This window comes from Peromyscus californicus, unplaced genomic scaffold, assembly GCF_007827085.1.
Source record: "Peromyscus californicus insignis strain IS unplaced genomic scaffold, ASM782708v3 Scaffold_5__1_contigs__length_169319896, whole genome shotgun sequence".
Classification (NCBI taxonomy): Eukaryota; Metazoa; Chordata; class Mammalia; order Rodentia; family Cricetidae; genus Peromyscus; species Peromyscus californicus.
Genome location: NW_026294573.1, coordinates 135,286,302 through 135,307,194, shown reverse-complemented (window position 1 = coordinate 135,307,194; position 20,893 = coordinate 135,286,302). Strand labels below are relative to the sequence as shown.

The following is a 20,893-nucleotide window of genomic DNA, read 5'->3' as shown; positions in this document are numbered from 1 at the left end:
AACCAACACCTGTTAGTGCTGTGTAAGGTACCAGTCACAGTGGTTTGTCATTGTTTAGCCCTGATATGAAAAAAACAAAAAACAAATGGGCTTTCTTACAATAATTTAACATTTTTCTCTTTTAGAAGGTAATGCAATATCTGAGTGGATCAGCATGGAGAAACCCTAAGAGAAATAGCATAAGAACATTTTGGAACATATCCAAGAAAAGATAACTCTCTGAATAACTATAGACATCTACCAGGTACAGGTAAGGACAAATATTGTCAAAGGTAGTTTGTAATTATTTGACTACATCTCATACTGGCTTGGACTTTGGGAGGAAACAAACAGTACTGAGGTAGGACTGGTGAAGGGGGATCTGGGAAGACTCACCTGTTGTTTCTCTTTTCTTGTGAGTGTGGGTATGGTAGCCCTGTGTTAAGTGTGAGCTGTGAAGGAGTAGAGGTCATGTGATCTGTTATAGGGGATACTGAAGATTATCAAATTCTACAAGTTTTTCTGTAAAGTGTCAGTGTGTTTATATTACAAATGCTACATGCACAGTATGGATTTGTACTGGGACTGACTCATTTTCTATTTAGAATTTTCTTTTAGAAAACCACTTTTTAATGGTACTCAGATAAGAAATACATCTGTTGCTTACATATAATAAGCATCAAATCTGAAGATAAGTTGAATATTTGAATGGTTGTTTGTTGTTATAAGAAACCTGCAACATATGTATACTGTATGTCTCTTTACTGGAACACAGGCACCAAACTATGGTTTTTTTTATCCTTGTGAAGTATAATTTGCTCTTAATGCCACGCTTACTCGGCTTTCTAAAAAATGAACATTGTTTTAGAACTCTCAAGTGGGTACTTTGGCAGATGTTCAGAGGGACAAAGATTTCATTGGTCACTCTATGGTACTTAAAACTCTGAATATGTTCCTTAAAGCAAAGCTTAGAAACACATTCATTTGTTGCAATTTTGGGTATGTAATGCCAGCATTGTAAGGAGATTTCTCCTTCTATGGTATGCATTGAAGTGAAGCTGTTATTTCTCAGGACTGTGCCAGGTCTCTCTTAGGACTGATGAAGCTAGGCAGCTCTAAACAGAAGAGGAGGGGACAAGAGGCCCAGGCTCACAGCAGATGTCTTCACAGAAAAGAATTTCTGGTGCCTGACTGCATACCATCTAGAGTCTTGGTCTTTCCAACTAATTCACATAAACCAATGTCATATTAATTGTCTGGGTCTCTCAGGTAAACTCAGATGAACAACGCAGAAAGAAGTGATTCTCCTGTAACCCTTATTCATGGAATTTGAAAAGAATGGTGATTGTCGTGGAAAATTAGTCCCTTAAGTAAATTCATAGCAGCATACCGATCTGCTTACTGATTTCATATTAAAACCAAACTTCTTAGGTGATACATCATCCTTAGTTTGTATCTGTGTTTGTCTTCTGAAAAGAGCAGCATCTCAAGATCAAAGATCTCAAACTAAAAAAGCTTTCCTCCAACTCTTCTTTAAAATTTTAAATTTAAATTTTAAAAATCAAATTGCTGCCCTCCACATTTCTACACTTCTGCACAAAGAATGAGAAGGGCTGCCCTTGAATAGCACTGTTAATGAATGGGGTAGAGATGTAGAGTATTTTCCGTAAATTATTTATACCAGCAGAGGGCAGCTCAGAGCAATAAAATGCTGAAAAGTTTCCAACCAGTTATCAAAAAACAAAACAAACGAAAAACAACCAACCAACCAAACAAACAAAAAACCTGCAGGGAAAATAACTGCTTAAAATCTGCCCTTTCAGAGGGTGCCCTTTGCTGAAACTACAGATCTCTAAAATAACAAAGGATCAAGTATGATGGTCCCTGAGTGGGTGTTTCATCATACAGATGTTGAGGTGCAAAGGACACAATGAATTCCCTGAGACTCCTGTGATGTTTGCACTTTGATTTCTCTTTTCTTCCTCTACTGAGTATTGAGTCTAGGATCTTGTGCATGTAGTGCTCTACTACTGAGCTGCATCCCTGAGGAATTGTTTTCATTTTTCTTTTGGTTTATTGTGTTACAAAAGTCTACATGAACTCCAATACCAGTAAGACGTGTAAGTCCTCATAATGCAGCTTTTTATGGGTTATTTTTCTGAAGAAAAATAACAAAATCAAATTCATAGAGAAATCTCTTAAAATATATTTTTGGGGCAAAATGTATATTAGGGATTTTCTCTCATCACACCCAAAATGATAGCTCATTGTTTTATTTACATTTTTTTTCTCTTCAGAATTGCTACAGCAAACATGTGTTGTTGTTCTGTATTAAGACACACTTAAAGCTCAACATTGGGACATACATATTTGTACTGGAAATCTGAAAAGAAACCATACTACTAATCTACACATTAGACTTCAACAGCATCACAACGACCACAGGGGAAAGTTCTATATGAACACTTTATGTTTTGTTGTAAGGTTGTTACAAACTCCTGGATTTAGTGCATAAATGTTTAGGAAATTGAAATGCCTTTATACTAAATCATTTTCTGTATGTGAAAAGTTGGCATTTAGGGTTATTATTCTTTTAGGCCAATTAAGAGATTATGCATTCTTTTTCTCCTTTCAGAATTTTAGTTCTGAGAACATAGCACATCCACAGCACTCCCTTTCACACCATTTGCTTGCTTGGTTTTACCTCTACATAACTTTGGCACTTATTGACTTAAGATATTTGACATATCAAATATTGTTGCTTTCAAATGTTTCCCAGGCAACTGTAACAATTCATCTGGCTTCCATCAAAAGTGCCCTTGAACTCTCCTCTCATTTTCTCTGTATATTGTAACATGTGCTGAAGGAAATAGACTAGAGACTTGGGGTACTGAGTTACCATGGATAGTTTAGTGAAGAGAAGGATAAGTTTCACTTAAGTTATTCACCAGGTTGATGAATCTTCAGCTTCCTGGCTCCCTCCTCTTTGTTGAAAAAGGGGAAAAAGGGGGCTCCATGTTCAGAGTTGGGTTTGGTCCTTAAAGTTTCTCGGCTGGCCCTTGAGTGTTCAGCCCCCAACTTGTGCCCTAGGTCTCTAGAGCCCTGTGTTGGGGTTGATCTGACTAGGCCAATGAGAGAATGAGGAAAGACAGACACCTGTACAAGAAAGTTGGGATCAGGTGAGCTGTGGGCCATGATAGAGGCTCAGCAGTAGCCAGCAAACTCAGTGAGTTTATTATGCAACAGTGAGCAAAGAGGCAGGTTTATGTACATACTGTACACAGCTGGATGAGGAGGCAGGTTATTACATACAGTGGAACAAGGAAGCAAGTTGAGCTAATTTTGGTGGAGAAGCAGTTTCAGACTATAAACACTGGGAGAAAGAAGCTATTAGTGCAGTCTTGGTGCACATACTGTCACCATCCATACACAGACAAAGGCAATGGCTTTGTCATTCTCATGGGCCTGAGGCACTGAGGTGGTTGCCATGCTTGTGCTCTGGTCAAACAATAAACATTCACTCAGGACTTCATCTGCTCCCCTCATTGGACTAGAGCTCTCTGGCCCACAAGGGATTATCCAACCCCCAAGTTTCTGACTGCAGCTTTCCTGTGTGTTTGCCTGGCTCTCGCATGATGATGCTTGAGTTCCAGATTTCATTCTTGTGTAACTTGTCATGAAACCAGCAGCAGAGTTTTATCCCATTTTGCTCAGAGGAAAACATTGCAATCAAGAGTTCCTACAGTAAGAAGGAGGAAATTTGAATCAGTGATCCTGTAGTTGTTGTTGCTGCTGCTGTTCCTCCTCTTCTTCCCATTGAATATATTGTGTTTTCTTTAAAAAATAAGAGATTTCATCTCATCTATAGAAATGGTACAACTTAACCCTCATTTTTTCTCTTTTAATTTACTTTAGCTCTTGTCTTCAAGCTGGTTATATAGTCCCCATACTAGTATATTTAATCTTCAGATCCCACAGTGGAATTCTTTAACGAAAAAGATTGTTCTTCTAAGGCTAGACTTCGGTAGAAGTCTCCCAGTCAGTGTTACATTGAATCGAAGTTTAGAGACCTGTCCCCAGCTGGATCATGCCTGAAAGTGTAGCCACTCTTCTTGTTTCTCTCCTTCTCCTCCATCCTTACCACCCTTTCTCCTGTGTTTGCTGTATTTTGTTCTTTCTAGTATATTCATGGGTACTTAAACATTTCATTGAACTATTTCTAAGCAGATTTTTGAAAATCTCTTTAATAAGGCCCTTTCTTGGTGGAAAAGAAATCACATGTAATATGACACCGGTACTAACAGCCCTTTAGTTCCCCACCTTCCGGCAAGCATGGTCACTGGGAAGGACTGTTTGGGTAATCCTTGGCTTGTTAAAATTAACATAGATAAATAGACTTTTATAGTAGGAAATGGAGTTTTCAGAATGTGAAATAATCAATTTGAATAAATATTTGATATTTGTTTTCATAAAAGTTTTAATCCTAAAAGAGAACTCTGACCAGAAAAAGGATGCAGCAGGATCAGTGAGACAGGTGGTATGAGTCATAGAGCTGCCTTAATTGAAAGGATGTTGTGCATGTTGGCAGGGACTGAACTACACATAGGTAGTTTTAGAATTTCTTAAGCTGAAATCCAGCTGGAAATTTCTCAATCAGATGAATGTGTTTGGATCATTTCTAACCTGTTTGTGCATTCAGAGCATTGATGTTAAGTTTTGCCATATAAGTTATAGTTTAAAAACCTCAAAGAGGTATATGACTCCTGATATGTGGACAGTTATTCCAGAGCCAGAGGATTTTATGCAAAGCTAATTTGTATAATAGAGAATCAGTCTTTCACTGTAGCATTTTGCTATCATGTTTCAATAACTGAATGAACATTCTGAATTAATAAGCATAACGTTTGTGTAAGCTAAAGACTAGTCTAAGCTCTGCATTCATTGATGGGAGCCTTAAGCAAATGCTTTTTTCATCAGCTTGTTCAAAAATCATAAACACCATCATGAGCTTGTTCCAGGCAGGAACATTAGACTGGTTAGCACAGTAACTGGCTCTGAGCAAAGTGACTTGAAGTTATAGCTGCATGTTGTTTTTAGTGCTTGGGAGAATTGGAAGGAATTATTTTCCATTTGTATGTAGATATTTATACTTTTTGTCTTGAAGAAAAGTTCTGAGCATTAAAGACAACCTGGAGGGTTTGCAGGTTTTTTTTTTTTTAATTTAAAGCTTTGGTTAAAACTATACCAGACAATTGTTATTTATTACTTGAAGAAAATGTATAAAAAAAGGTAGAAATACCCAAGTATGAGTTACTTATAAACTTTTCAGTGTGCAGCAGGTGGGGAAGGGCTTGGCTCACTGTCTTTCTCCACTGTTCTGCATTATCTCTTGTTTCAGTTAGTTCATATACACAGTGGTGGAATGTAAGATCTTGTATTGTTCTCTTATCATTTCTTGTTCCAAAACATTACCTACTTTTTCTTAAATGTTATGGTGGATGTGATACCAGAGAAAGACACTGGGTATGTGTGCTCTCTGGCCTGGGAAATGCTGCTCTGCCTAGGCTCTATTTATCTATTCATTCTTTCAACCAGTATGTAAGTACTTCTTGGAGTCAGGCCTAGGCTCACAACTCTGAATGTACTCTCACTTAATCCTCTTTTTTTAAATTATTTTATTTTACAATATAATTTAATTCTACATATCAGCCACGGATTCCCTTGTTCTCCCCCCTCCTGTCCTCCCCCCCCCCCCCCCCCCGCCTTCCCCCCAGCCCACCCTCATTCCCATCTCCTCCAGGCCAAAGACTCCCCCAAGGATTGAGATCAACCTGGTAGACTCATTTAATCCTCTTAAGAGCCCTTAAGATAGTAATGCCTGCCTCTGTTACACAAGTAGAGAAACTGGGGTTTCTTCAAAGAAGTAAGGAAGACTCTCCAAGAACATGGAAGGAACCTGTCTCTACTCAAGACCTAAACACTGAGTCATAGCTGTCCTCTTTTATAATTTTCAACAACTTGGTCTTAAGGAGCATGTGTTTTAGTACTGATGATTTAGCCATGCTGTCATTCTAAGCTACTTCACAGTGATATATAACATTAGAGCTGTTTTTTCCTCTATAACTGTACTCCTAATCCATCAATGACTGCGCTACCCCCAAATAGCATCTTTAGAAAATGTTAATGGGAAAACATATTTTTACATGTAAGAAAATAAAACTTCCCCCATTTTTTAGACCATATGTAAAAGTAAAGTCCAAATGGAGAAAAGACCTGCAACCATAAAACTCCTAGAAGAGAACATAAAGGAAAAGGACCTGTGACACCGGCTTTGGGAGGGATGTTTTGGGTACCAAAATCTCATGCACAAAACAAAAACAAAAGGAGTTCAATCAAATGAGAGAGCTTTTTCACACACATGCACACACACACACACAGAGACACATACACACAGACACACACACAACTGAAGAAGAGACAGCCTACACAAAAGGATAATATAGTTGCAAACTACAGACGTGCTACAGGGCTGCTATCCACAATTTATAAAGAACTCTCACAACCCAATATAAAATGGGCGAAGGACCTAAAAAGACTGCTCTCTAGAGCAAACATAAAAACTGTCAATCTATATAAGATACTTCGCATCATTAATCTTCAGAGGAGTTCAAATCAAGCTATGATGATATATCATCTCACACACATAAGGGTAGATTTGGGTATACATCTAAAGGATTTGTCAGTGTCTGCATGCCCACATTCACAGCAGTATCTTCATGATAACTAAGGTAGAAGCAATCTGTGTCTGCTGGTGGATGAGTAGGTAAGGAAACTGGTATGTCTATATAATGAAACATTCAGTCTCACAGAGAATGATATTTTGCTGCTTATAACATGAATGGACCTGAAAAACATGCTAATTAAAATAATAAGACACTGAAAATTGCATTATCTCACTTATATGTGGAATCTAGAAACATTTTTAAAAAATTTTTATTATTAAGAAATTTTCTATTCATTTTACATACCAACCACAGATCCCCCCTCCTCCCTTATCCCATCCTTCAGTCTTCCCCGCAACTCACTCCCCATTCCCACCTCCTCCAAATCAAGGTCTTCCATGGAGAATCAGCAGAGCCTGGTATTGTGGGTATTTATTAAGTAACTCCATGTAGTTAAAAAAGAGATTTATTTTGGGGTAACTTACAGCCAGTAAAGGGATTAGTTACAGCATCCAAGAGAGGTGAGGTGCAGTCCAGCAGTGTTCTTTGGAGAACTTTGCTCCATCTACTATCCAGCATCCAGGATCACAAGGAACCATGAGATCTAGCATATCTGAATCTCCTGTCTTAAGGGCTCCCATCTTGGCCCCACCCAAGGGGCAGGTCATAGGCAGGCATGGCAGTTACCGGAAGACTCACTAGGGGCAGTACTTCCAGGTCAAATATGGAACAACTACATACTACAGCCTAGACGTTCAGTTGAGGCAGGTCCAAACCTCTCCCCACTGCACCAAGGCTGTGCAAGGTGTCACACCTTAGGCATTGGGCTCCAAAAAAACCACTCATGCATCAGGTATAGATCCCGATCCCCCTGCCTGCAGGCCCCCCAAACAGTTCAAGCTAAACCACTGTCTCGCATAGCCAAAGGGCCTGGTCCAGCACCATGAGGGCTCCACAGCTATTGGTCCACAGTTCATGCATTTCCACTAGTTTGGCTGGCCTTCTCTGTATGTTTTCCCATCATGATCTCAATGTCCCTTGCTTATAGAATCCCTCCTCTCTCTCATCGATTGGACTCCTGGAGCTTGGCCTGGCGCCCAGCCATGGATCTCTGTATCTGCTTCCATCAGTCACTAGATGAAGGCTCTATAATGACAGTTAGGGTATTTACTAATCTGGTTACTGGAGTAGACCAGTTCAGGCACCCTCTCAACTATTGCTAGTAGTCTAAGGTGGGGTCATCCCTGTGGATTCCTAGGCCCTTCCCTAGCATCCTGTTTCTCCCTATTCCCATGATGCCTTCATTTATCATGGTATCTCTTTCCTTGCTCTCCCACTCTGTCCCTGTTCCAGCTCAAACCTCCCATTTCCTTATGTTCTCATCCCCCATTCCTTGCCCTCCACTATCACCCCTCACTCCTAGTTTGCCCCATATAGATCTCATCTATTTCTCCTTCACTGGGCTATCTATATGTCCCTCTTAGGGTCCTCCTTGTTAGCTAGTTTCTCTGGAGCTGTGGGTAGTAGTCTGGTTGTACTTTGCTTTACATCTAGTATCCACTTATGAGTGAGTACATACCATGTTTGTCCTTCTGAGTCTGGGTTACTTCACTCAGGATGTTATTTTCTAGTTCCATCCATTTGCCTGCAAATTTCATGATATCATTGTTTTTTACTGCTGAGTAGTACTCCATTGTGTATATGTGCCACATTTTCTTTATCCATTCTTCAGTTGAGGGGCATCTAGATTGTTTCCAGATTCTGGCTATTATGAATAATGCTCATCTGAACACAGTGATCAGTAAGGCAATCTCACCAACCCCTCCAAGTTTTGGGGCTTTGCATAATCGGCAGCTGGACCCCCAGCCAGCCTTGGGCAGAATGCTCAGGTCCAGTCTGGTTGCATCCCACAGTGATGGCTCCTTCCCCAAGTGCTCTACAAAATCCTCAGCTGTTCCCATTTGGTGAAGGTTGGGCTTATGACTCCAGTGACCTGGTTCAGTGGCTGGACAGCTCCTTCTCTTGCGTTCTTGGGTCATGCTCTGCTCACTTGCCAACTCCTCAGCTGATCTTGCTTCCTCAGACTGCAGGCTTCTGAATCTTCTCCTAAAAAGATCTCAGCTGAACAGGTTGATCAGTAGGGCAATCTCATATGAACATAGTTGAGCATGTGTCCTTGTGGTATGATTGAGCATTCCTTGGGTATATGCACAAGAGTGGTATAGCTGGGTCTTGAGGGAGGTTGATTCCCAATTTTCTGAGAAACCATGATACTGATTTCCAAAGTGGCTATACAAGTTTGCATTCCCACCAACCGTGGAGGAGTGTTCCCCTTGCTCTGCATCCTCTCCAACATAAGCTGTCTTCAGTGTTTTTGATCTGGGTCATTCTGACAGATGTAAGATGATATCTCAGAGTCATTTTGATTTGCATTTCTCTGATGACTAAGGATGTTGAGCAATTCCTTAAATGTCTTTCATCCATTTGAAAATCTGTTGAGAATTCTCTGTTTTGCTCTGTAGCCCATTTTTTTCATTGGATTGTTCAGTATTTTGATGTCTAGTTTCTTGAATTCTTTATATATTTTGGAGATCAGCCTCTTGTAAGGTATGGGGTTTATGAAGATCTTTTCCCATTCTGTAGGCTGTTGTTATGTCTTAATGACTGTGTCCTTTGCCCTACAAAAGCTTCTCAGTTTCAGGCAGTCCCATTTATTAAGTATTGCTCTCAGTGTCTGTACTACTGGTGGTATATTTAGGAAGTATTCTTCTGTGCCAATACATTCAAGAGTACTTCCTAATTTCTCTTCTATCAAGTTCAGTGTAACTGGATTTATGTTGAGGTCTTTGATCCTCTTGGACTTGAATTTTGTGCATGGTGACAAATATGACTCTATTTGCAATCTTCTACATGTTGATATCCAGTTATTCCAGCACCATTTGTTGAAGATGCTTTCTTTTTTCCATGGTACAGTTTTGTCATCTTTGTTAAAAATCAAGTATTCATAGGTGTGTGGATTAATGTCAGGGTCTTCAATTTGATTCCATTGGTCCACATGTCAGTTTTTATGCCAGTACCAAGCTGTTTTTATTACTGTAGCTCTATAGTGGAGCTTGAGGTCAGGGACTGTGATGCCTCCAGAGCTTGCTTTATTATGCAGATTCTTTTAGCTGTTCTGGGCTTTTTGTTTTTCCATATGAAGTCAAGTATTGTTCTTTCCAAGTCTGTGAAGAATTATGTTGGGATTTTGATGGTAATTGCATTGAATTTGTAGATTGCTTTTGGTAAGATTACCATTTTTACTATGTTAATCCAACCTATCCATGAGCATGGGAGATCTTTCCATTTTCTGATATCTTTTTCGATTTCTTTCTTCAGAGGCTTAATGTTCTTATTAAGAGTTACCCCCAGGTATTTTATATTATTTGTGGCTATTGTAAAGGGTGATGTTTCTCTGATTTCTTTCTTAGCCCATTTATCATTTGTATATAGGAGGGCTACTGATTTTTTTTTTTTTAGTTAATCTGTATTCTGCCACATTACTGAAGCAGTTTCTCAGCTGTAGGAGTTCCCTGGTAGAATTTTTTGGGTCACTTAATGTATACTATCCTATTGTCTGCAAATAGGGAAAGCTGGACTTCTTCCTTTCCAATTTGTATCCCCTTGATCTCTTTTTGTTGTCTTATTGCTTTAGCTAGGATTTTAAGTACTACATTGAATAAATATGGGGAGAGTGGACAGCTTTGTCTTATTCCTGATTTTAGTGGAAAGCCTTTCAGTTTCTCTCCATTTAATTTGATATTGGCTGTTGGCTTACTGTAAATTATCTTTATTGTGTTTAGGTATGTTCCTTGTATTCCTTATCTCTAGAACCTTTATCATGAAGGAGTGTTGGATTTTGTCAAAGGCTTTTTAGCATCTAATGAGATGATCACATGGTTTTTCTTTCAGTTTGTTTATATGGTTATATGGTGACAGATTTTCATATGTTGAACCATCCTTGCATCCCTGGGATGAAGCCTACTTGGTCATGGTGGATAATTTTTTTTATGTGTTCTTGGATTTGGTTTGCCAATATTTTATTGAGTATTTCTGCATCAGCATTCATGAGGGAGACTGCTCTGTAATTCTCTTTGTTGAATCTTTGTGTGGTTTGGTTATCAGGGTAACTGTAGCCTCATAAAAAGAGTTTGGTAATGTTCCTTCTGTTTCTATTGTATGAAACCATTTGAAGTGTATTAGTATTAGCTCTTCTTTGAAAATCTGGTTGAATTTTGCACTGAAACCATCTGGTCCTAGGTTTGCTTTTCTTTTTTCTTTTCTTTTTTTTTTTTTTTTTTTGGTTGGGAGACTTTTAATGACTGTTTCTATTCCCTTAGGGGTTATTGGTCTATTTAAATAGTTAATCTGGTCTTGATTTAACTTAGGTATGTGGTACCTGTCCAGAATTGTCCATTTCTTTTAGATTTTCCAGTTTTGTGGATTACAGGTTTTTGAAGTATGACCTGATGATTCTCTGGATTTCCTCATTGTCTGTTGTTAAGCCTTCTCATTTCTAATTTTGTTAATTTGGATGCTCTCTCTCTGCCTTTTGCTTAATTTGGATAAGGGCTTGTCTATCTTGTTGATTTTCTCGAAAAACCAACTCTTGGTTTCATTGATTCTTTGTATTGTTCTCTTCATTTTTATTTTATCGATTTCAGCCTTCAATTTGATTATTTCCTGGTGTCTATTCCTCCTGGGTGAGTTTGCTTCTTTGTGTTCTAGAGCTTTCAGGTGTGCTGTTAAGTCACTAGTGTTAGATTTCTCCATCTTCTTTATGTGGGCATTTAGTGCTATGAATTTTCCTCTTAGTACCGCTTTCATAGTTTCCAATAAGTTTGGGTATGTTATACATTCGTTTTCATTGAATTGTAGAAAATCTTTAATTTCTTTCTTTATCTCTTCCTTTACCCATTGGTGATTCAGTTGAGCATTATTCAATTTCCATGAGATTGCAGGCTTCTGTAATTTTTGTTGTTGTTGAAATCTAACTTTAAACCATGGTGGTCCAACAAGATACAGGAGGTTATTCCAATTTTTTTGTATCTGTTGAGATTTGCTTTGTGGCCAAACATGTGGTTGATTTTAGAGAAGGTTCCGTGGGGTGCTGAAGAAGGCATATTCTTTTGTGTTAGGGTGGAATATTCTGTAAATATCTATTAAGTCCATTTGAGTCATAATGTCTGTTAGTTCCCTTATTTCTCTGTTAAGTTTCTGTCTGACACTCCTGTCCATTGGTGTTGAAGTTTCCCACTACTAGTGTATGGGGTTTGATGTGTGAGTCAAGCTTTAGTAATGTTTCTTTTACAAATGTGGATGCCCTTGTATTTGGGGCATAAATGTTCAGAATTGAGACTGCATCTTAGTGGATTTTCCCTGTTATAAATATGTAATGTCCTTCCCGAGCTCTTTCAATTGATTTTAGTTCAAAGTCTATTGTATTAGAGATTAGGATAGCTACACCAGCTTGCTTCTTAAGTCCATTTGATTGGAAAGTCTTTTCCCAGCCTTTTACTCTGAGGTAGTGTCTATCTTTGAAGTTGAGGTGTGTTTCTTGTATGAGCAGAAGGATAGATCCTGTTTTTGTATCCATTCTGTTAGCCTGTATCTTTTTATAGACTAATTGACACCTTTGATATTAATGGATATTAATGATTAGTGATTGTTAATTCCTGTTATTTTTTGGTGGTAGTATTGTGTGTTTCCCTTCTTTGGTATTTGTTGGTGTGGGATTATCTATTGTCTGTGTTTTCATGGGTATATCTAACTTCCTTAGGTTGGACTTTTTTCATCTAGTGCTTTCTGTAGGGCTGGATTTGTGGATAGATATTGTTTAAATCTGGTTTTATCATGGAATATTTTGTTTACTCAGTCTACGGTGATTGATAGTTTTTCTGGGTGTAATAGTCTGGCTTGGCATCCATGGTCTCTTAGTGTCTGCATAACTTCTGTCTAGGACCTTCTGTCTTTTAGAGTCTCCATTGAGAAATAAGGTGTTATTCTTATGGGTCTGCTTTTATATGTTACTTGACCTTTTTCCTTTGTAGCTCTTAATATTTTTTCTTTATTCTGTATGCTTAGTGGTTTGATTATTATGTGGCATGGGGACTTTTTTTTGATTCAGTCTATTTGGTGTTCTATAAGCTTCTTGTATCTTCATAGGCAGTTCTTTCTTTAGGTTGGGAAAGTTTTCTTCTACGATTTTGTTGAATATATTTTCTGTGCCTTTGAGTTGGTATTCTTCTCCTTCTTCTGTCCCTATTATTCTTAGGTTTGGTCTTCCCATGTTGTCCCAAATTTCCTCGAAGTTTTGTGTTATGACTTTGTTGGCTTTAGTGTTTTCTTTGACTGATGAATCTATTTCCTCTGTCGTATCTTCCATACCACAGATTTCTTTTCCATCTCTTGCATTCTGTTGGTTATGTTTGCATCTATAGTTCCTGTTCATTTACTCAGATTTTCCATTTCCAGCATTCCCTCTGCTTGTGTCTTCTTTATTGTCTCAATTTCAGTTTTCAAATCTTGTACTGTTTCCTTCACCTGTTTAATTGCTTTCTCTTGGCTTTCTTTAAGGGATTTATTGATTTCTTCCATTTTTTTGTTTGTTTTTTGTTTTTGTTTTTTCGAGACAGGGTTTCTCTGTGTAGCTTTGCGCCGTTCCTGGATCTCACTCTGTAGACCAGGCTGGCCTCAAACTCACAAAGATCCACCTGCCTCTGCCTCCTGAGTGCTGGGACTAAAGGCGTGCGCCACCACTGCCCGGCTGATTTCTTCCATTTTTTTTTTTTGTTTGTCTTTTCCTCAGTTTCTTTAAGGGAATTTTTCATTTCCTTTTTAAAGGCCTCTATCATCTTTTAAAAGTCAATTTTAGGTCGATTTCTTCTGCTTTGGGATATTCAGGTCTTGATGATATAGAACCACTATGTTCTGATGGTGTTATATTGGTATTTATATTGTTGGCTGTATTTCACTGGTGTCTACCCATCTCTTACTCCACTTGGTTCAAGTGGTATCTGTGTCTGAGGGAGACTTTCTTAGTCTGATTGATACTTTTGGTCCAATGGGAGCTCTTGGTCCAATCGGTACTGATAAACTCTGTGTCTCAGGGAGCAGCTCTTAGTCCAATTGGAACTGGTAGTCTATGTCTCAGGGAGCAGCTGTAATCTTGGAGGGTGGGTGGGTTTGAGAGGGGTGGGGCTTGTGGGTTACACAGTCTGGTGGGGGATGTTGGTAGTCCAAACTGTCTGCAGGAGACCTGTCTGCTAGCCTGAAACTGGGACTGCAATAGGTGGTGGTGTTGGGGCATAGGGTTGTGCCTCTGGGCCCAAAGCCTAGAGGCTGGGTTGTTTGGCTATGAAGACAAAGACTCACATCTTAGTCCAATCGGTGCTGGTAGGCTCTGTCTCAGGGAGCAGTTGTAGTCTTGGAGTAGAAACTTTTTTTTCAGGGTCATCCATTCTTGTGTCCTGAATTGTACCTGCTGCTATTTTGTTAGTTTCTCTTCCTTTTAGTTGGTCACTATATTCATTTTGAAAACTCAGAAAATTATTCCAAGCATAGTATTCAGGTTTGAGAAAGGTTATCCACTCATTCATGTAGCAAGCATTTTATTAAGGAGTCTTTATTCCAATGAAGGGACAAGAAAGCTTGGATAGGCACACAGTGAAGGGGACTACAGTGTATCAAATGGTGTGCCCACTCAGTGTCCCTTGTGACAAGAATGAAACTCTGAACTAGAAATATAATTTCTGATCTTTTACTGTAATTATTTATACATATTAACCATACAAATTATTAGGATTCTCTGATATTTCTATATATGCATATAGCGTGCATTAATACTCCCCACTCTGCCCTTCTTCTGCCCTTTCTAGCTCATTTCTCTCCCCTCTTCTGAGTCCCCTTCTGAGTCTGCAGTAGTCCATCTTTTGCTTTCAGATAAGCTGTTTTTCTTTTTAGTTTCTATGTAGAGAATAAGCAATAGTTACCTGTGTCTGACTCATCTTTTTAACAGGATGTCCCCTGGCTCCTTCCACTTTTTGATTTTATGAGAATCATGCCCAGATGAATGTCTCCATGTTTCACAGAGTAAACAGCAAGTGGAGCCAGTCCAGGCTAGGATTTGGAAAAAAATTGATGGGAGGTCTTTAAATAGTTTTCAGTAGGTGCGTGATTTGCTGAGAGTGGAGAATGAGGACTAGAGACTGCTTTGAAAACACTTCCCTCCATGTTTTGAGATCTATGGTGTGCTTGCATCCATTTCCCTTCAGATGACACTACAGTAAACTCTTCATTGTTACAGTTTTCCAGAGGAATTGATTGTTTTTCTTTTAGAGGAGGAATGGAACAGGGATGGATATACAACACAAAAGAAAACTTTGACAGAATTGGCATGCCTTCTAAAGGGGGTGGCTGTGAAGTATGAGAGACATGGGTGGAAGCCCTCTGTGTACTAAGAAGAGACCAGATGCCATGGGAGAGCAAAATGGTGTCTCAGTGACATTTTGCTAAAGAGCCCTGAAGATAATAATGGATGTTGTGGAGGATTTGTGAGCAGTAACATATGATGACTATGTTTAGGTTCTGTTGCTGGTACCCTGTGTTTTAGAGTAGGGAGAGAGAACTGCATATGTACCTGTGGGTGGAGCTATGTGTTACATTGTTCAAGAGTCTCAGTAATTATTTCATAACATTTTTTACTTCCCTTAAATGTACACAATCAATGCCCTGTTGCGTGTGATTTGGTACTTGTAAAGGGGAATATATCTCTAGTTCTCATAGAATCAATAGAAAATGAGATTTACAGGTTAAAATGTATTTGATGCAACTTGTCAGAAACTATGTCTGTATCATAATGCCATTCCACATGCACCTTCCTCTTTTGTCTGCTAGAGACCACTGGCCTATATCATTATAAATTGCATTGATCATGTTTTCCAAGATCACAGAGAAGGATACATTGCTAACATTTTCTGTCATGAGTCAATTGAATCAGTTTTCAGAGGTGACTGCTTCACATGGGGAAGTAGGCAGAAAGTGGGTCAGTACTTATGAAGAACTTTGAAACCCAGAGTTAATCCACATTGGAATATAGATATTAAATTAAGGTCTTAATGTCACATTAGTCTCTTTTCTGTTTTTCTGAGTTCTCTCTCTTTTTAGTTCTTGGAAGGTGTCTTTCTGGCTAGCCTTATGCCACATGCTTATCATTCCCAGCAGAGTGAATTGGTCAATTCTACCAATATCCTGCCCTTGACTGCTATCATCAGCTTTATGACTGATGTTTCCAGTTGCATCAGTTACTTTTCTGTTGTTGTTGTAAAACACTATGACAAAGGTAGAAGAAAGAGTTAAATTTTAGTTTTTGGTTCCAGAAGGATAAGAGTTCCTTATCATTATGGCAGGGAAACATGGCACAAGGCAGGTATGGCAACTGGAATAGCTGAGGGCTCATATATCAAACTATAAGCCGTGAACTTGGAATAGTCTGAATTTTTAAACCCCCAGAACCTGCTTCAGTGGCATACTTCCTCTAGCAAGACTACTCAGGCTTTTCTCCCATCTAACTGCATCCATTTACCTGTGAATTTAATGATTTCATTTTTTAAAAAACAACTGAGGCCGGGCGGTGGTGGCGCACGCCTTTAATCCCAGCACTCGGGAGGCAGAGCCAGGCGGATCTCTGTGAGTTCGAGGCCAGCCTGGGCTACCAAGTGAGTTCCAGGAAAGGCGCAAAGCTACACAGAGAAACCCTGTCTCGAAAAACCAAAAAAAAAAAAAAAAAAAGACAAAAAACAACTGAGTAATGATACATTGTGTAAATGTACCACATTTTCCTTGTCTTTTCATCTACTGATGGGCATTTAGGCTGTTTTCAATTTCTGGCTATTCTGAACAGAGCAGCAATGAACATGGTTAGTGCATGCTTTTATACTAGAATGTAGAGTCCTTTGGGTATATGCCAAGACGGGTACAGATGGATCTTGATGTAGATGTATCCCCAGTTTTCTGAGGAACTGCCATACTGATTTTCATAATGACTGTACAAGTTTGCATTTCCATCACCTATTGATGAGTGTTTACCTTACCCCACATCCTCACCAGCATGAGATGTCATTTGTTTTATTGATCTTGCCCACTCTGATTGGTAGAAGATAAAATCCCAAAGTATTTTTGACATGCATTTCTCTGAGGATTAAAGATGTTGAATATTTCTTTAAATGCTCCTTAAAAATTTGTGTTTACTCTTTTGAGAATTCTCTGTTTAAAGCTACACCCCATTTTAAAATTGGATTGTTTGGTTTCTTGGTGTACAGTTTTTGAGAGAATTTTTTTTATATATTTTATATAGTAGTCCTCTGTCTTATATGTAGTTAGTCAAAATCTTTTTCCATTCTACAGCCTGCTGCTTTGTTTGAATGATGGTATCCTTTGTAGTCCTAGTCTCATCAGGACTTAATCATTGAGGTTGTTGGATTTTTGTTAGAGACCTTCTTTTTTTCTTTTTCTTTTTCCTTTAATGATACAAACCTGTGTTTTTTGTTTTTCAGTGTATTTATATGGTGGATTCCATTTATCAATTTATGTATATTGAACAATTCCTATGTCCTTGGGATGAAGCCTACTTGAACATGGTGGATGACCTTTTTGCTGTGTTCTTGGATTCAGTTAGCAATTATTTTATTGAGAATATTTGCATCTATGTTCATTTGGGAAGTTGGCTTGTAATTCTCTTTCTTTGTTGAATCTTTATGTGGTTTAGGTATCAGGGTAACTGTGGCCTCAAAAAATGAATCAAGCACTCTGCCTTTTTTTTTCTGTTTTCCCCAAATCATTTGAGGAATCGTGGTGTTAATTTTCATTTGAATGTTTGGTAGAATTCTGCCCTGAATCCATGTAGTAATGGGCTTCTTTTGAGTTCAGAAACTTTTAATTACTGCTTATATTTCACTAGGAGTTACAGGTATGCTTTAATTGCTTGTTGAATCTTGATTTAACTTTGGTAGGTAATACAATCAAGAAATTCTTTTTAAATGTTCTAATTTCATGGAGTACAGCTTTTTAAAGGATGTACCTATGAGTCTCTGGATTTCCTCAGTGTCTGTTTTTAATGTCCCCTTTTTATCTAATTTTGTTAATTTGGATCTTATTTCTCCATATTTTAATTAATTTGGCTAATGGTTCATCAATCTTAATTGTTTCTAAGTACCAACTCTTTATTTCATCGATTCTTTGTAAAATTTTTGTTTCTATTTTATCGATTTCAGCCCTGAGTTTATTTCTTCTCACTTACTCCTCCTTTTGGGTGTTACTCTCTTTGTTCTAGAGCTTTCAGATGTGCCCAGAAGTTCCTAATATAAGATCTATCCAGTATTTTATATAGGCACTTAATGCTATGATCTTGTCTCTTAAAACTGCCTTCCTTATATCCCGCAGGCTTGGGTTTTCTGTGTTTTCATTTTTATTCAGTTTGCATGAGTGTGTAAGCTTTCTGTTGTTGATATCTAGCTTTAATCTGTGTTGGTCAGTTAGGCTGCAGGGTGTTATTTAATTTTTTTTCTATCTGTTGAGGCTTGCATTATGTCCAAATGTGTGTCAGTTTTGGAGAAGTTCTATGTGGTACTGAGAAGAAGGCATATTCTTTTGTGTTTATGTGAAATGTTCTGCAAATACCAGTTAGAACCATTTAGTTTATAACATCTGTTAGCTGCAGCATTTGTGTTTAATTTTTGTATAGGTGACCTGTCTATTGGTGAGAATGGGTTATTGAAGTCATCCACTATCACTATGTGAGCGTCAATAAGTGATTTAAGCTGTAGTGGTGTTTCTTTTGCACACTTGGGTGCCCTTGTGTTTATTGCATAAATGTTTAGAATTGAAATGTTATCATTGTGGATATTTCCTTTGGTGAGTATGTGTGTCTTTACCTATCTATTCTAGTTAGTTTGGTTTGAAGTCTGTTTTGTCAGATACTAATATACACATCTGCTTTGTTCTTGGGTCTATTTGCTTGGAATATCTTTTTCCATCATTTACCCTGAGGTTATGTCTATTCTTGATTAAGGTTTTTTTTTCTTTTCTTTTTCTTTTTTTTTTGGATACATCAGAAAGGTGGATCCTTTTTTTTAATTCAATCTGTCAGTCTGTGGAGGATTGAGACAATTGATGATGAGGGCTATCATGAGCAGTATTTGTTGATTTTTGTTATTTTGTTGTTACAGTGTGTTTTTTCCTCCTCCTTGAGGTGCTGGTCTAGGATTATTTATTCCTTGTTTTCGTTGTTGCTGTTGTTGTTGTTGTTGGTGGTGGTGGTGTGTGTGTGTGTGGTGTGGTTAGCCTCTTGAAGTTGAAGTTTTCCTTCTAACACATTCTGTAGATCTTAAATTTTGTTTTAGTGTGGAATTTTTTCATTATGTTTTGTGATGGAACATTTTGCTGGGTATAGCAGTCTGGATTGGCATCTGTGGTATTTTAGAGTTTGTAGAGCAATTGTGCAGGCCCTTCTGGGTCTTAGAGTCACTTTGAGAAGTCACATGCTATTCTAACATGTCTGCCTTTACCTATTATTTGGTCTTTTTCCCTCACAGATTTTAATATTCTTTCTTTGTTCTTTGTATTTAGTGTTTTGATTGTAATGTGCTCAGAGGACTTTCCTTTCAGATCCAGTGTATTTTCTGTCATGTATGTTTCTTGTATCTCCTTCTTTATGTTGAGGGAATTTTTTTCTTATGTTGTTGGAAATATTTTTGGTACCTTTGATCTGGGTTTCTTCTCCTTCCTCTATTCCTATTATTAGTAGATTTAGTCTTTTCATACTGACCTTGATGTATTGTATGTTTTGTGCTGATATTTTTTTAGACTTAACATTTTCTTTGACTAAGATCTATTTTTTATATCTTGTCTTTCATACTTGAGATTTTTTTCTTCTATCTCTTGTATTCTGTTGCTGAAATTACCTGTGAGGTTTTTTTGTTTTGTTTTGTTTTTGTTTTTGTTTGATTTCTTAAATTTTTCATTTACAATTTTACCTCAGTCTGGGTTTTCTTTAGCAATTCTACTTTCATGTCTTGAACTGCTTTCTTCGTTTCATTCCACTGTTTGTGTTTTCATAGACTTCATTAATGCATTTATTCATATCCTTTTTGAAGTTTTTGAGCTTATTCATAATACCTATTTTGATGTCCTCATTTTGTGTTTCAGCTATATTGCATTTCCCTGTGCCTACTGTAGTAGGGTTGTTGGGTTTGGTGTAGCCATATTGCCATGAGTATTAATGATTGTGTTTTACATTGTATCTAGGCATCTGGGTTTGGGATGATTTGTGATTCTAGGGGTTGATATTTGGTCCTGACTTCATTAGATGTGTGTTCCATTCCTTGGTTTCTCTTGCCCTATCTGCATCTTAGGGATGTGTGGTAGCTCTTGGTTGACTGGTAGGGAGTGCTTCTGAATCCCTTCTAGGTGTGGCCATTGGGGGTCCTGATAGAGAGTATCAGTATTAGAGTTGACACAAAAGAATGGGGAAGGGCTAGAAAGGGGAAGTACTGAAATGGTAAGGGAAAAAGCTGGGTCTGCCGTGAAGTTGTCTGGAATCCCAAGGGAGTGGAATCAGAGAGGAATGACAGGCCCCAACAGGTGTTCTGCTTCAGGGTTAAGAATGAGACGAATGGATTGGAAGTGGAGGACAGGAAGGAGGGTGAAGATTGTCTACCTGATTCCCAGGCCAACATAGCCAGCACATTCCCAGGTAGAGCTATATAATGTATCTTGCTTATATTTATCCCTAGCTTCATCCTCTAACTCCTCACATACCCAGTTCCATCTCTCTTGCCTCCCCAAACTTCATTCCTCCTCTCTTTTTTCTTTTAAATAACTAACCAATTCATATTTGTTCTACTCAATATACTTTTGGATGTATGGGTCACTTGGAATGTCCTCAATCTGCTAGGTTGCTTCTTTCTCCAGAAACTATCAAATGCTTAGTGCTCCTCAGGCATGGGCATTCTTAAACCCCTTTCCACTCCATGCTAGAATGGTGACTGGCTTTATCTTATGCAAGTCTTATGCAGGCAGCCATGACTGCAATGAGTTTATATGTGTAGTAGTCAGTCATATTATGTTCAGAAGACACTACTTTACTCTGATGCTCT

The 20,893-nt window shown here is 38.2% G+C and overlaps 1 protein-coding gene across 5 annotated transcripts in view; it reads left to right on the top strand.

The window, feature by feature from the left end:
- The first annotated feature begins 201 nt into the window (after positions 1-201).
- St18 (ST18 C2H2C-type zinc finger transcription factor) overlaps positions 202-20,893 on the top strand; it is a 319,839-nt gene continuing 299,147 nt past the window's right edge. For 2 of the 5 annotated variants that reach the window (XM_052718272.1, XM_052718276.1), the window contains exon 1: positions 218-250. The gene's annotated coding sequence lies outside the window, so the exon portion shown is untranslated. Of the gene's footprint in view, positions 251-20,893 lie in introns of all 5 variants that reach the window. The other 3 variants (XM_052718271.1, XM_052718275.1, XM_052718277.1) reach the window with 2 other exon arrangements.